This window comes from Phyllostomus discolor, chromosome 1, assembly GCF_004126475.2.
Source record: "Phyllostomus discolor isolate MPI-MPIP mPhyDis1 chromosome 1, mPhyDis1.pri.v3, whole genome shotgun sequence".
In the NCBI taxonomy this organism is placed as follows: domain Eukaryota; kingdom Metazoa; phylum Chordata; class Mammalia; order Chiroptera; family Phyllostomidae; genus Phyllostomus; species Phyllostomus discolor.
The window spans coordinates 111,823,116-111,838,441 of record NC_040903.2 but is presented as its reverse complement, the minus strand read 5'-3'; the positions used below and the strand labels follow the sequence as shown (position 1 = coordinate 111,838,441).

General features: G+C 37.1%; 1 pseudogene; it reads left to right on the top strand.

The window, feature by feature from the left end:
- The first annotated feature begins 1,582 nt into the window (after window positions 1–1,582).
- Window positions 1,583–1,676, top strand: LOC114493710 (annotated as a pseudogene).
- The last annotated feature ends 13,650 nt before the right edge of the window (window positions 1,677–15,326 follow it).

The following is a 15,326-nucleotide window of genomic DNA, read 5'->3' as shown; positions in this document are numbered from 1 at the left end:
CACTTGAGATTTTTATATTCTTTATTTTTCACTCTTTCTTTTCACTGGTTTCTATCTTCTAATATAAGTTCTCACTGAGATCCTCTATTCTCTTCCCATGTTAATTGATCATTCATATAACTAATGTTTTAAACTCTGCATCTGGTAGCTTGCTTGCCTCCATTTTATTTAGTTCTATATCTGTAGTTCTGTCCAGTTCTTTTATTTGGGACATGTTTCTTTGTTTCCTTATTTTGGCTGCCTCCTTCTCTGCAGGATTCTATTCACTTGGTAGATCTAGTCTTGGAAAGGCGGTTTTATGTAATAGGTGTTTTGTGGGTTAGGTGTTTTGTGGGTCCCAGTGGTTTAGACTTCTTTGTCATCTTAGCCAGGTACTCCAGGAACATCCATTTTGGGGTTTTGTGTGTCCTCATGTTGAAGGTGAACCTTGATTGCTACAGGAATATCATTGGGTTTTACTGACCCTTAGGTTGAATGGCTGTGAGAACTGGCTGTGACTATACTAGACGAGCTGTGTTGATAGGAGGGAGCAGACACCATGGAGTGTGGATTGCTTCAGCAGGACTCTCTGGTGACTGCGAACACTACCCTAGGTGTTTCAGTTGTGGGGGAAATTACCCTGTGATCTAGTTTTGTCTGAATCAAGCTCCTAGGTATATTGGTTTGGGTTCTCCTTGACAGTGGTTCCAGTGTAGGCCCAGGTCAGCCACTGTCTATTCCCATCACAGGGCCACCTAATAGGCACTACAAAGTGATATGTAGTTGGTAACTGACTATGCTGGAATTGGAGGCACCTGGGAAATGGTATGCTACAACTGAGGCCGACTGACACTAGAACCAAAGTACACTTAGTAGGAAAGACAGAGCATGCTGAGACCTTCTGCTTCATTTGGGGGGTTTGCAGCCCTTTGGCAGATTTTAGGAGATTCTTCATCATTGGCTGAGGTTGGTGGCTTCTGAGAAACAGCTTTTGAAAGAGGTTTGGGTTGGTGCCTGGATTAGGTAGTGTGGGGTCTCAGGGAATTACTAGTGGGTGGGTGAGCTGTGTTAACAAAGGTGATGAAGACTCAGATGTGGCCTCTGCTTATGTGTGCAGCTTGTGTAGGGGGAGGGCTCAGCAAAGGAATAACAACCTCTGCCAGCACTTTTCTCTGGGAGAGGGATGTCCCTCAAGCCCTTTCCCCAAAAGCCAGATGATATGGTTTCTCCCAATATGCCCCTGATGCTTTTTGAGCTGCAGCCCCAACAATGGAGCTCAGGGTAATTTAATCAGCAAGTAACTCTGTGCATGAGCATTTACGAGTAATGACTGGGACTCTAGCTCTACATTTCATCCTGATGGAATCCTCACTGATTTTCACAGCCAGGAGTTATGGGGACTTCCTTTTCCATCATTGGAACCCTGGAATAGAGGGTCTGTTATGGTGTTGGGTAACCCTCACTCCTCAGGGGGTACTTCCATAGCTAAGATAGCCTTCCCAATTCTTAACCACCAGATATAGGAATGGGACAAGCCAGTTTCACATCTCCATCCCTTCTGCCAGTCTCAGCATGGCTTGTGTGTTATAAGAGTTCTGTTGAAAAAAAGGGCTCCTGTCATGAGTGACACATGTAAGGCAGCTTGATTGCTCTATGTGCGGAATCGACATCAAGAGATTTCGGAAGATTACTGGCTGGCGTAGCTCAGTGGATTGAGTGCGGGCTGTGAACCAAAGTGTCACAGGTTCAATTCCCAGTCAGGGTACATGCCTGGGTTGCAGGCCATGGCCCTCAGCAACCACACGTTGATGTTTCTCTCTATCTCCCTCCCTTCTCTCTCTCTAAAAAATAAATAAACAAAATCTTTAAAAAAAGAGATTTTGGAAGATTAATTTTTTGGTACCTGGGCAGCTAGTGATAATTGGTCCTAGTGCCCTTGACATACTAAAAAAAAACCTATAAGAGTTCTGTCGAGTTAGTCTTCAGGTGATTCTTAAGGGTGATTATTCTATAATTTATTTGTAATTTTTGATGTGGTCGTGGGATAAACTGAGCACAACACTTAGTTACCTACTCTTCTGCCTTGACCATAAGTCCAGGAGAGAAAGATTTTAAGACTAAAGAGGATCACAGACCAAGAGGAAAAAAAAAAAGTAGCAGAAATAGCAGCAGTGGCAATAATGGAGCAATTTGCAGCAAATAATCAAATTCTAGCTCTGTAATAGTTGATTATTAAACTTATGCAAATCATTGAAACACAAAACCCAATAGAAAAAATTAACAAATGAGTTAAGCAGAAACTTCACAGAATATGGAAATGGCCAATAAGCATATGGATAGATTCTGAAAATCATCAGATAAATACAAACTAATACCAAAGTGAAATAACACTACAATAAACCGAATAATTAAATTTAAAAAGCTTGGCAATACAAAGTATGGTGAATCTTCACAGCAAGTCTGTTTATAACAGCTGACAACTTAAGACAACTAAAATTTACATTAATAATAGAATGGATAAAACTGTGTATTATATTTATAGAAAGAGCTATTTCACAGGAAAAAGAAAGAATGAGCAAATACTCACAATATGGATGGATCTCTTAAAATTATATAGAGTGAAAAAAGTTAGACAAATAAAGGTAACTATTACATGATTCTACTGATATAAATTTTAATAACAGGTGAAACTATTTCATGAACCCATAAGTTAGAAGAGTAGTTACTATTAGGAGTTACTATTGTAAAGGAATGCTAAGGGATCCTTCCAGGATGCTGGCAATGTTTACTTATTGGTATGAGTAATGACTACAAAAGTGGTTACATGTGTTACACAGAGGTAAATATACATTGACATGTACACTTAAGATCTGTCCAATATAACCTATATATGTTATTTTTTATTGTTCAGGAATAGTTGTCTCCATTTGCACCCCACCATGGCACCCTGCCCCACCCATCCACACCACCCACCCTTGAACCTACCCCCTTTGGTTTTGTCCATGTGTCCCTTATACATGTTCCTTGATGGACCTTCGCCTATTTCCCCCCATTATCCCTTTCACCCCTCCCTTCTGGTTACTGTCAGTTTGTTCTTTATTTCAGTGTTTCTGGTTATATTTTGCTTGCTTTTTTTTACATATGTTATTTTTAACAAATGAAACCAAACAAAATAAGTTAAATTAAGAAGTCACAGCTGTCAAACATAAACCGCAAGGAAAATATAACTCAAAAGAGTTTTAAAGTGTGTTGAAATTTACTTTTATAAATTAAAGAAGATTTCCCATTGTGCAGTTTTAAGGTAACTATCTTACCTCATTCATGTAAAAATTAATTATACATGTGCCTAAGATAAACAGTCTCGCCTAGAAGAATTTACCTCATATCAACTATTTTCTTTTTTCAAAGTTGTAAGTTAAAGAATTTTACTAGGTGATTTAAACCTAGCATTAAGCTCTGATTATTAATTTAATTGTTCTCTAAGTATATATGCTTATATTTTTAATTTTGTGTTAATTCTCTGAAAAAATATGAATATCATAAAATTATTTAAATAAGTAACTATATATGTTAAACTACTTTTAGAATGGAAACCAAATGAGAAAATTCTGCCTCCCTAAATTGCTTATTGGCAATAACTACTATTAGTTATCTTTGTGTGACTTTGGCGGATTAGGTCCTTAGGGCACACTGGGAAGTCATGAATTAATCATTCTAATTCCTCTAGTGTGATACTTGCATTTTTCTCCAATTACAAATCATCCCTTATCTGATATCTTATTCTTTTTAGGGTTAGTGCAGACTTCCTATCTTGGGGTTTCTTCACTTAACTTCATTCTAGCCATGATTTACAACAACTACAATGATATAGCCACAAATATATAAACAGAGGACATTTTGATTTTTTAAAGAAAACTAAGAAAGAAAAACAAGGATGGATCCATAAAATTGAGTCAGCATGAGATTTAAAAGGTAAATCCTAAAATGCTATCTACTTTCTAAAGGCTCACATACATTTGGCTCTCAGGACTTTAGCAGCCAACTGTAATGTTAGGCATATGGTTAATATTCAATATATGTTGAATAAAAATTAAAATGGAGTGTTAAAATGGTGATGATATTGGAAGACCTGAACTCTACCTCTCTCATGAGCACACTGAAATATGAAACTATATACAGAGTAATTCTTCTTGAGAGGCAACTGAGAGCTGATAACTTCTCAAAAATAAACAAGAGTGAGAAAGACTGTATAGACAAAGCTGGGAAAGCATAGCAGGTCTCTGGAATCTGTGGAAAATTCTTGGATCAGAGGTGTTGGTACGCACCATTGCTTATGCCCCCCTTTACATCAAAAGGGTAGATGGAAGCTCCATACAGATGCTCTGGCCTATCTGATCTCCAACGCATCTTCCCAGCCATAGAGGCCATTTCAGCCTGAACAAAGAGAGCAATGAGCATTGACAGAGCATCAATCTATGAACCTGGTATCCCTGCCTAAAAATGGTTCTAGCCCTGCAAGCCAGCACCTCAATCATTGTGAATACCCATAAAACTCCAAATTGACTTGCCAAAATTACCCAGCATATATAGCCTACACAAAGGTTGCTTATATACAAGACTATTTAATGCACAACAAATGAGAGACCATATACAGAAGTCTGGAGAACTTTAAGGGTTCTCCTGGATCTGTGGTAATGCTTCAGGACCAGAGGTGCCAGTGAGTACTATTGTTTAATGTCCATATGAATATCAATAAGATGGGAGGAAGCCCTGTCCAGGTGTTTTCCCCTACCTGCAAAATTGCTGCAGCATGTCTCAGGCCACTCCATCTAGATCAAGTTTTAGCTCTAACCAAAGGAAGAAAACAGGATCAATAGGGTGTTACCAAACACACCAGGCCTCCTTGTTTGAGTCGTCATAAGTTCCCCTAGCCACAATTGACCTGTCAAAACCATCTGGCACACACAGTCTTTACAGAGGTTGCTTCTACACAAAGACATAGTTATTTTGTCTAATTGATATAAAAACATATGAAGTCAATCAAAAGAAGAAGGCAGAAGAATGTGTCCCAAATGAGGGGGGGGGGGAAATCCCCAGGGAAAAAATAACTGAGAAAACAGAGATATGTAATTTACATGATACAGAAATCAAAGAAATAGTCAAAAAGATGCTCATGAAACTTGAGAGTAGAATAGAGAACTAGAGAGAACTTCAACAAAGAGTTAGACATTATAATTAAGAATCAAGCAAAGGTGAAGAACTCAATATCTGAAATTAAAAAATATACCAGAAAGAATCAAGATTAGATTACCTACTACAAAAGAATGGATCAGAGACCTGGAAGACAGACCACTGAATGCAACTGAACAGATGAGCAGTAATAATAATTTATAAAAATGTAGACAGATTACAGTACCTCTGGGAAAACATCAAGCACATGAACATTTGCATTATATGGTTCCCAGAAGCAGAAGAGAGGAAAAAAAATCAGAAAGTTTATTTGTAGAAATCATGTCTGAAAACTTTCTTAACCTAGGAAAGGAAACATATTCAGGTCCTGAAAGCACAGAGAGTTCCAAATAAGATTAACTCAAAAAAAAATCCACACCAATAGATATTATAATTAAAATGATTAAAGTTGGGTATTAAGAGACCATCTTGATGGCACCCAGAATACAACTAGGTACATAGAAGGGAAACCCCAGTAGCTTATCAACTGATATTTTAGGGGAAAACTTCAGTCCAGAAGCAAGCATAAGACATATTTAAAGTGTTGAAAGAAAGAGATCTATCACATAGAATAATATACTCACAAGGTAATCATTTAGAATTCAAGGAGAGACAAAGAATTTCGTTTAGACAAGGAAAAAGTAAAGGAGGTCATCACTACTGAACACAGGTTACAAGAAACACCTTAAAAGAAAATAAAAAGCCATAACCAGAAATAAGAATATATAGGAGAAAAATCTGTGTTAAAAACAAATATTAAATAAGCACAGCATATAAAGCATGTAAAAAGCCACTATAAAGGTCAAGGGACACAAACTCAATTATAACCACTATAAGGAGTGAGGTGATACACAAAACAAAATGATAAAAAAATAGCATCAAAAACAAAGCATGGAGGAATGAGTAAACATTTAGTCCCTTTAGAATATACTCAAATTTGAAGATTCTTTCCTTTGAGGGAAGATGGAGGCGTGGTAGGAGGGAGCATATTCCAATTCTCCCTACACATGGGAGAAAGACCTCGCAGAGCTGCGGAGGAACAGAGCAAAGAGCAAACAGTACCCCAGCATATGAGGGTAAGAGAAAATTGTAGCGGACACTGAAAGGCCAGACGGTAAGGAGGGTATTTCAGGCCAATAAGGTCCCAGGGACCAGCTCAGGAACCGAGGTGGCTGCAGCCCCTGGCCTGCCTCAGAGTCCTTGGTAGAGAACCGGGTCAACTGCTCCCTCCCTTTCTGGCCAATCAAGGATTAAAGGGCACTTGGAGAGACCTGGTTGCTTGAGGTGGCAGAGAGGGGATCACCCGCAGAGTCTGTGGATGCCAGTTTGGGAGAGTTGAGAGTCGTGCAGTGATGAGCAGTGCCTCGGAAAATCACTGGTCTGGCTGGAGAATTGGGCTGTATGGAGCCACAGGCTTGAGTGAGAACAATTTCCCAAGAAGAAGAACTGTTTGGGTAATACTCTGGCATCAGCTACTTGGCCTCCTCCCCAACCAGCAGGGCAGTGATCCAGAGGTGGCGGGGAAGTTTGCACAAAAGGCCCTGCGCACCACCATACCATTAGGAAGGGTGCGCTCCCAAGCCCATGGCACTGAAATAACCTGACAGAGTGAGTGCGCGCTGCACCCCAGTCCACAGCAGTAACCCCAAGGGAAAGAGGACTCTCAGGAAGACATGGGTCTGACATCCCTCTGGGGAGAGGAGTCAGACTAGCTCTGGAGAGAGTGCAGCACAAGATTGGCTGAGTGCAGAATAGGAAGGGAGGAAAGCCATATCAATTGCCCCTCAGCCAGCAAGACCAGAAAAACTGGTTTGTGGTTTGGCCAGTTTGAAACAAACAAGAGATGATTTTTTTTTAGAAATCTTTTATTTTTTTTAATTTACATTATTATTTCATCTTTTAATACTTTCTCCCTCTCTTCTTCCTCTCTTTCCAATTTTGTCTCTTCTCCCTCCCTTCTACTGTTTTTTTTTTTTTAATACCCACAAGTGAGACAAAAAGGAAAAAACAAAAAAAAACCTGGAACTGTGAAAAGACCAGAGTTAGACCCAAAAAAGAGGACAAGCCAACAGTTGAGACAGTGGGACAAAATTCACTTTGCTATTACAGAGAACCTGCAAGTTATTGCATACTGATATTTTTTTCATTATTCCTACATCTTTTATTTTAATAGTATTTTTGTACTCCTCTTCTTTCTGTATAGTCTTTGTTCCTTGGCTGGTTATATTGTATCATATGACAGGTTTCCCCTGTTCTCTCTGACATAGTGTAATACTAATTTACTGTCCTTCATGTCCCTTGCGTTCCCTTGGCACACTACTAAAGGTCCTATACTCCCTATTCTTGTTATTCAGATCATATAGATTCTGTCATATGATTGTTGCTCTAATGTTATTGTAAATAATAGCTGTTTCATAAAATTGTAAATACTTCACAACATTCCTCCTGGATCTTAGCTCACTTCACAGTTTCCTGAACTCTATTCTCTCACACATTACACCTATTTTGTATCCTTTACTTCAAAATCTGACCTCCCACAACCTCATTGTTTTCAAGATCTAACTCACAGTCTTTCCCTCCCTAACAAAAAGAGTCTTATCTACTTTCCATCCTTTCTAAATAGTGGCTAGTTGGGTGGAAGATCACAGTTAACACTATACATAGCCAAAGGATCTCCTATCTCTTCTCTACTGGCTGCTACTGTAAATATCATAGAATACTCTCTTTCTGTCTTAAACCATTTTGCCTTACTCCTCCAGCTGATCACAAAAAAGAGTAAGTGGAAGCTGTGAACACCAGGAGACCCGAAGGAGACTGTACCACTGATTCTCACAGGTATTCTACAACACAAGTACACACCATAAACCCAGAGAGGCAGAACATATCAACTTAAGAAGCACAGGTTACCAAGAAGAGTCTCACGAATAATGGAAAGTCAAACAAACAATCCCCAAATGAAGGGAAAGAAGGAAGCCTCAGAAAGAATGCTAAATGAAATAGAGGCAACTCAACTATCAGATATTGAGTTCAAAGCAATGGTTATCGGGAAAATCAATGAAATCACGATGAGCTACCAGAAACTACAGGGAAGCTACAATAAACTCACTGCAAACTATATCAACATAAAAAAGGAAATAGAAACTATCAACAAGGGCCAAGAGGAAGTGAAGAATACAATTTCTGAACTGAAAAACACAGTAAAAGGAATGAAAAGCAGGACTGATGAAGCAAAAGATCGGATCAGCAAGCTAGAGGACAAAGTAGAAGAAAACACCCAAAAAGAGCAAGAGAAGTAAAAGAGGTTCAGACAGGATGAAGAGGGATTAAGAGAAATGCAAGACAATATGAAATGTAATAATATCCATATAATAGGGATACCAGAAGGAGAAGAAAGAAAACCTATTTGAAAAAGTAATGATGGAAAACTTCCCTAATTTGATGAGAGAAAAAGTCACACAAATCCAAGAAACAAAGAGAGTCCCAATCAAGAGGAACCCAAAGAAGCCCACTTCAACTCACATCATAATTAAAATGGCACAGTTTTAAGACAAAGAGGGAATCTTAAAGGCAGTAAGGGAGAAACAGACATTAACATACAAGGGAGCCCCAATAAGGCTAGCAGCTGACTTGTCAATGGAAATGCTCCAAGCCAGGAGAGAATGGTCAGAAATATTCCAAGTAACAAGAAACAGAGGCCTGCAACCAAGGCTACTTGACCTAGCAAGGCTTTCAATCAAGATAGAAAGCCAAATAAGGAGCTTCCCAGACAAAAAAAAAAATGTCTGGAAGAATACACGTAAACCAAACCAGCTCTGCAAGAGATGCTAAAAAGAATGCTTTAAGGAAAGGAGAGAGAAGAGAGAAAGAGAGAGAGAGAGGAGCACAGGTACGTAAATGGCAATGAATAAGTACCTATCAATAATAACCTTAAATGTAAATGGATTAAATGCTCCTATCAAAAAACATAGAATAGATAAATGGATAAGAAAGCATGACCCACAGATATGTTGCCTACAAGAGACCCACCTCAGAATAAAACACCTACACAGACTGAAAGTGAAGGGCTCAAAACAAATTTTCCAAGCAAATGGACAAGAAAAAAAGCTGGGGTAGTTGTACTCATATCAGACAAAATAGACTACTGAAAAAGGGCCGTAAAGAGAGACCCAGAAGGTCACTTCATAATACTCAAGGGAAGAATACACCAAGAAGACATAAATATTGTAAATATATATGCACCCAACATAGGAGCACCCAAAAACATAAAGAAAATCTTGGAGGACTTCAAGAAAGATATTGAAAGCAACACAATTATAGTGGGGGATTTTAACACCCCACTGTCAAAAAATGGACAGATATTCCAAACAAATATCAAAAAAGATATTTAACAATGCCCTAGATGATATGGACTTAACTGATATATGCAAAGCACTCCATCCCAAAGAAGTTAAATACACATTCTTTTCAAATGTACATGGAACATTTTCAAAGATAGAACATGATAGGACACAAAACAAGCCTCAGCAAATTCAAGAAAACTGAAATTGTACCAAGGATTGTCTCAGATCACAAGGGACTGAAACTAGAAACAAACCCCAAGGGAAAAAAAACCAAAACACTCAAAATCATGGAGATTAAATAGTATGCTATTAAAGAATGAATGGGTCAGAATGAAATTAGGGAAGAAATCAAAAGGTTTCTGAAAACAAATGAAAATGAACTTAGAACAATCGAAAACTTATGGGACACAGCTAAGGCAGTCCTGAGACGGAAGTTCATAGGGATAAAGGCCTACCTAAAAAACATAGAAACATTTCTTTTTTCTTTTTTTTAAACTCCACTGTTTTCTTTTAAGATTTTATTTATTTATTTTTAGAGAGGGAAGGTGGGGGAGAGAGAAACATCAATGTGCGGTTGCTGGGGGTTATGCAACCCAGGCCCGTACCCTGACTGGGAATCGAACCTGTGACACTTTGGTTTGTAGCCCACGCTCAATCCACTGAGCTATGCCAGCTGGAGCGAAATATTTCAAACAAACAACTTAACCCTATGCCTACAAGAACTCAAGGAAGAATAAGAAAGACAGCCAAGAACAAGTAGAAGGAAGGAAATAACAAAGCTCAGAGCAGAATTAAATGACACAGAGACTAAAAACACAATTCTAAGGATCAATGAATCCAGGAGCTGGTTCTTTGAAAAGATAAACAAAATTGACAAGCCTTTAAGCAGGCTCATCAAGAAAAAAAAAAGAAAGGACCCAAGTGAACACAATCAGAAATGAAAGAGAAGAGATTACAACTGATATCACATAAATACAAAGGATTCTAAGATATTACTACAATATCCTGTATTCCAGGAAATTTGAAAACCTAGGTGAAATGGAAAAATTTCTAGAAAAATGTAATCTTCCAAAACTCAATGAAAAAGAAGCAGAAAGCCTGGACAGACCAATAACAACAAATGAAATTGAAGCAGTAATAAAAAACAAACAAACAAACAAACAAACAAAAAACAACAAAAATCAAAAAATCCAAACATACAAAAGCCTTGGACCAGATGGTTTCACAGGAGAATTCTATAAAACACTTAAAGAAAAGTTAACCCCTATTCTTCAAAGACTCTTCCAAAAAATCCAAAAAGATGGAATACTCCCAAACCCTTTTTATGAGGCCAGCATCATCCTAATCCCAAAACCAGATAAAGACACACAAAGAAAGAAAACTTCAGGCCAATATTGCTGATGAATGTAGACACTAAAATCCTCAACAAAATGTTTGCTAACCGCATCCAGCAATAGATTAAAAAGATCATACACCATGACTAAGTGGGATTCATTCCAGTGATACAAGGATGGTGCAATATTAGCAAATCAATAAATGTAATACATCACATAAACAAAAGCAAAGTCAAAAATCACAACATCATATCAATAGATGGGGGAAAAGCATTTGATAAGGTACAGCACCCATTTATGATAAAAACACTCAGCAAAGTGGGAATAAAGGGAGCGTTCCTCAGCATAATAAAGGCCATATATGAGAGATCTACAGTCAACATCATACTTAATGGGCAAAAACTAAAATCTTTTCCACTAAGATGAAGAATAAGATAAGGCTATCCACTTTCACAACTTCTATTCAATATAGTATTGGAAGTTTTAGCCACAGCAATCAGACAAGAAAAGAAAATAAATGGCATCCAAGTGGGAAAGGGGGAAACAAAACTGTCATTGTGTGCACATGACATGATAGTGTACATAGAAATTCCTATAGACTCGGGGAAAAAACTGCTTGACCTAATAAATTAGTTTGGCAAAACTGCAGGATACAAAGTCAATATCCAGAAATCAAAGGCATTTCTGTACACCTATAACGAAACAGCAGAAGCAGAAATCAAGAAAAAAATCCCATTTGATATAGCAAAAAGAAAAAATAAAATACCTATGAATAAACCTAACCAAAGAGGTAAAAGACCTGTATTTAGAAAACTACATAACACTGAGGAAAGAAATTAAGGAAGACTCAAACAAATGGAAACATATACTGTGTTCATGGATTGGAAGAATTAACATCATCAAAATGTCCAGACTACCCAAAGCAATTTACACGTTCAATGCATTACTTATTAAAGTACCAATGGCATATTTCACAGACATGGAACAAATACTTCAAAAATATATATAGAACCATGAACAATGATGAATAGCTGCTGCAATTTTGAGAAAGAAGATTAAAGTAGGAAGGATCACAGTACCTGATACTAAATTATATTACAAGTCCACTGTAACCAAAATAGCCTGGTACTGGCATAAAAACAGGCACATGGGCCAATGAAACAGAACAGAGAGCGCAGAAAGAAACCCAAGTCTCTATGGTCAATTAATATTTGACAAAGGGGACAGCAACATAAAATGGAGTAAAAATAGCCTCTTAAAACAAATGGTGTTGGGACAACTGGACAGCTATGTGCAAAAAAATGAAACTTGAGCACCAACTTACACCTTACAAAAAAATAAATTCAAGGTGGATAAAAGACTTAAATATAAACTGTGACACCATTAAAGTCCTAGAGAAGAATGTAGGTAGGAAAATCTCAGATATTTCACACAGAAATATTTTTACTGACATGTCCCCTAGAGCAAGGGACATAAAGGGAAGAATAAACAAATGGGATCTCATCAAAATAAAAAGCTTCTGAACAGCTAAAGAAAACAGTATTAAAATAAAAAGAGAACCAACTGTATGGGAAAACATATTTGCTAATGATATATCAGACAGGTGCTTAATCTCCAAAATATATAAAGAACTTACACAACTCCACTCTAAGAAGACAAGGAATCCAATTAAAAAGTGGGCAAAGGACTTGAACAGACACTTCTCCAAGGAGGGCATACAGAGGTTCCAGGGACACATGAAAAGATGTTCAATATCTGTAGCTATCAGAGAGATAACAAATTAAAACCACAATGAGATACCACTTCACATTGATCAGAATGGCCATCATAAACAGAGCAACAAACAAGTGTTGGAGAGGTTGTGGAGAAAAGGGGACCCTAGTGCAGGGTTGGTGGGACTGCAGACTGGTACAACCACTATGGAAAACAGTATGGAATTTTCTCAGAAAACTAAAAATGGATATGCCTTTTGACCCAGCAATTCCACTTCTAAGATTATATCCTAAGAACCCTGAAACACCAATCCAAAAGAACCGATGCACCCAATGTTCACAGCAGCACAATTTATAATAGCCAAATGTTGGATGCAACTCAAGTGCCCATCAGTAAATGCATGGATCAAAAGCTACGGTACATCTACACAATGGAATTCTATGCAGCAGAAAGAAAAAGGAGTTCCTACCCTTTGCAATAGCATGGATGCAACTGGGAAGGATTATGCTAAGTGAAATAAGCCAGGCAATGAAAGACAAATACTGTATGATCTCACCTTTAACAGGAACCTAAACAACAAAACAAAGAAACAAGCAAAATATAGTCAAAGACACTGAAATAGAGGACAGTCACCAGAGGGGAGAAGGGAGGGAATTTCAGGAGAGAATGGGAAGGGTTTACAGTAACAAATATAAAGGACACATGGAGAAAAATAAAGGAGGGTGGAAATGGGAGGGAGGTGGGGAGGGATGGGTGGGTGGGCTGGAATGGTAGTAAAGGGCAGAAAACTATACTTGAACAATGATTAAAATAAAATTTTAAAAAAGAATATACTCAAATTTATATTCTGTCAGCTTTAAAAGACCATTATAGATACAAAATGATATACATAAACCTCAAAGTACCACAAACCAAAAACATAAAAAGATACATGAAAAATAAAGAGAAATAAAGCCAAACAAAACACTAACAAAAAGTAGCAAACCACAAGGAATCAGATCAAGAGAACAATAAAGAAACAGAAAATAACACCAAACAACCCCACAAAAAAATCCCAAATTAAGAAAATGGCAATAAGTACATACGTATCAACAATTACTTTAAATGTAAGTGAATTAAATGCTCAATAAATAAGACAGAAGATGGTTGAATTGATTTTAAAACTTGACCCATTTATATGTTACTTAAAAGAAACCCACTTTAAATTGAAAGACAAATAATGGGCCCTTTATACATATTCCTTGACTTGGCCCCTTTTTTAAAGATTTTATTTATTTATTTGTAGAGAGGGAAGGGAGGGATAAGGAAATGGAGAGAAACATCAATGTGTGATTGCATCTCAAGCACCCCCCTGGTCTGCAATTCAGGCATGTGGCCTTACAGATAATCAAAATGGTGACCCTTTGGCTCACAGGTTGTTACTCAAGGAAGGGAGGATTGAAAGTAGGAGGTGAGGGGTGGGTAGGGAGAGGGTGAGTAATGGGGGGAAATGAGGACAACTGTAATGAATAACAATAAATATTTTTAAAAAGAAACAAAATGATTTTTATAACTCTGTTTCCTAACAATATGTGTGTCTTATGTTTGTTGTTAAATAACAAATCAATAAAAACTCTATGCTTAGGAGGAAGAAATAAGTTTAACAAGAAGTGTCATAACATCTTAATTGTATTTCTTTTTTCCACTTATGTGGCACTTTGAAAATGACTGTTCTCTTATTAAAAGTAAATAAGCAAGAAGAAGAAGGAGAAAGAAGAGGAAGAAGGGAAAGAGAGAGGGAGGAAGGAAGGAAGGGAGGGAGGGAGGGAAGGAGGGAGGGAGGGAAGGAAGACATATACAAACTAAAAGTGAAGGGATGGAAAAGGTATTCTGTGCAAATACAAATGAAGATAAAGCTGACATAGTAATATTCATGTCAGACAAAATAAACTTTAAAAAATAATGTAGAAAAACAAGCAAGAATATTATATGATTATAAATGGGTCAATCCAAGAAGAGGCTATAACAATTTTAAATATCTATGCAACCAAAATAGGAGCACCAAAAAATACGAAGTAAATATTAATGGAGATATCAAAGAAATTCCCAGTATTAAAATAATAGTAGGAGACTTTAATGGCCCACTTATATCAATGGATATAGGTCATTTAGGCAAAAAATTATAAGGACTAGATAACCTTAGATGTCAGAGATTAGTGTGATTAATAGACATTTAGAGAAAAATTCATTCAAAATTGCAGAATACACACTTTTTTTCAAGTGCACATGGACCATTACACAAGATAAACCATATGTTAAACCATTAATCTTCCTTCAATAAATTCAAGAATATTGAAATTTAATCAAGCACCTTTTCTTGACTATAATGGCATGAAACTAGTAATCACCTATGAGCAGAGGTAAGGAAAAACCCCCACAAATACATGAAAAAATACATGGAGACTAAATATATGGTACTAAACAATAGATCAAAAAGAAATCAAACACAAAACTAAAAAATAACTCCCTTGAGACAAATTAAAATAAAAGAAAACAGAATTTTTCAAATGTTATGGGATGTGGCAAAAGCAGTTCAAAGAGGGAAGTCTTTTTTTATACATGCCTACATCAAAACTAAAAAGTCCATGATAAATAATCAAACTTTAAACCTAAAGAACTAGAAACAGGTGAACAAACAAAATTGAAAGTAAACAGAAGGAAGGAGATAATAAATATAAGAATGGAAATAAAC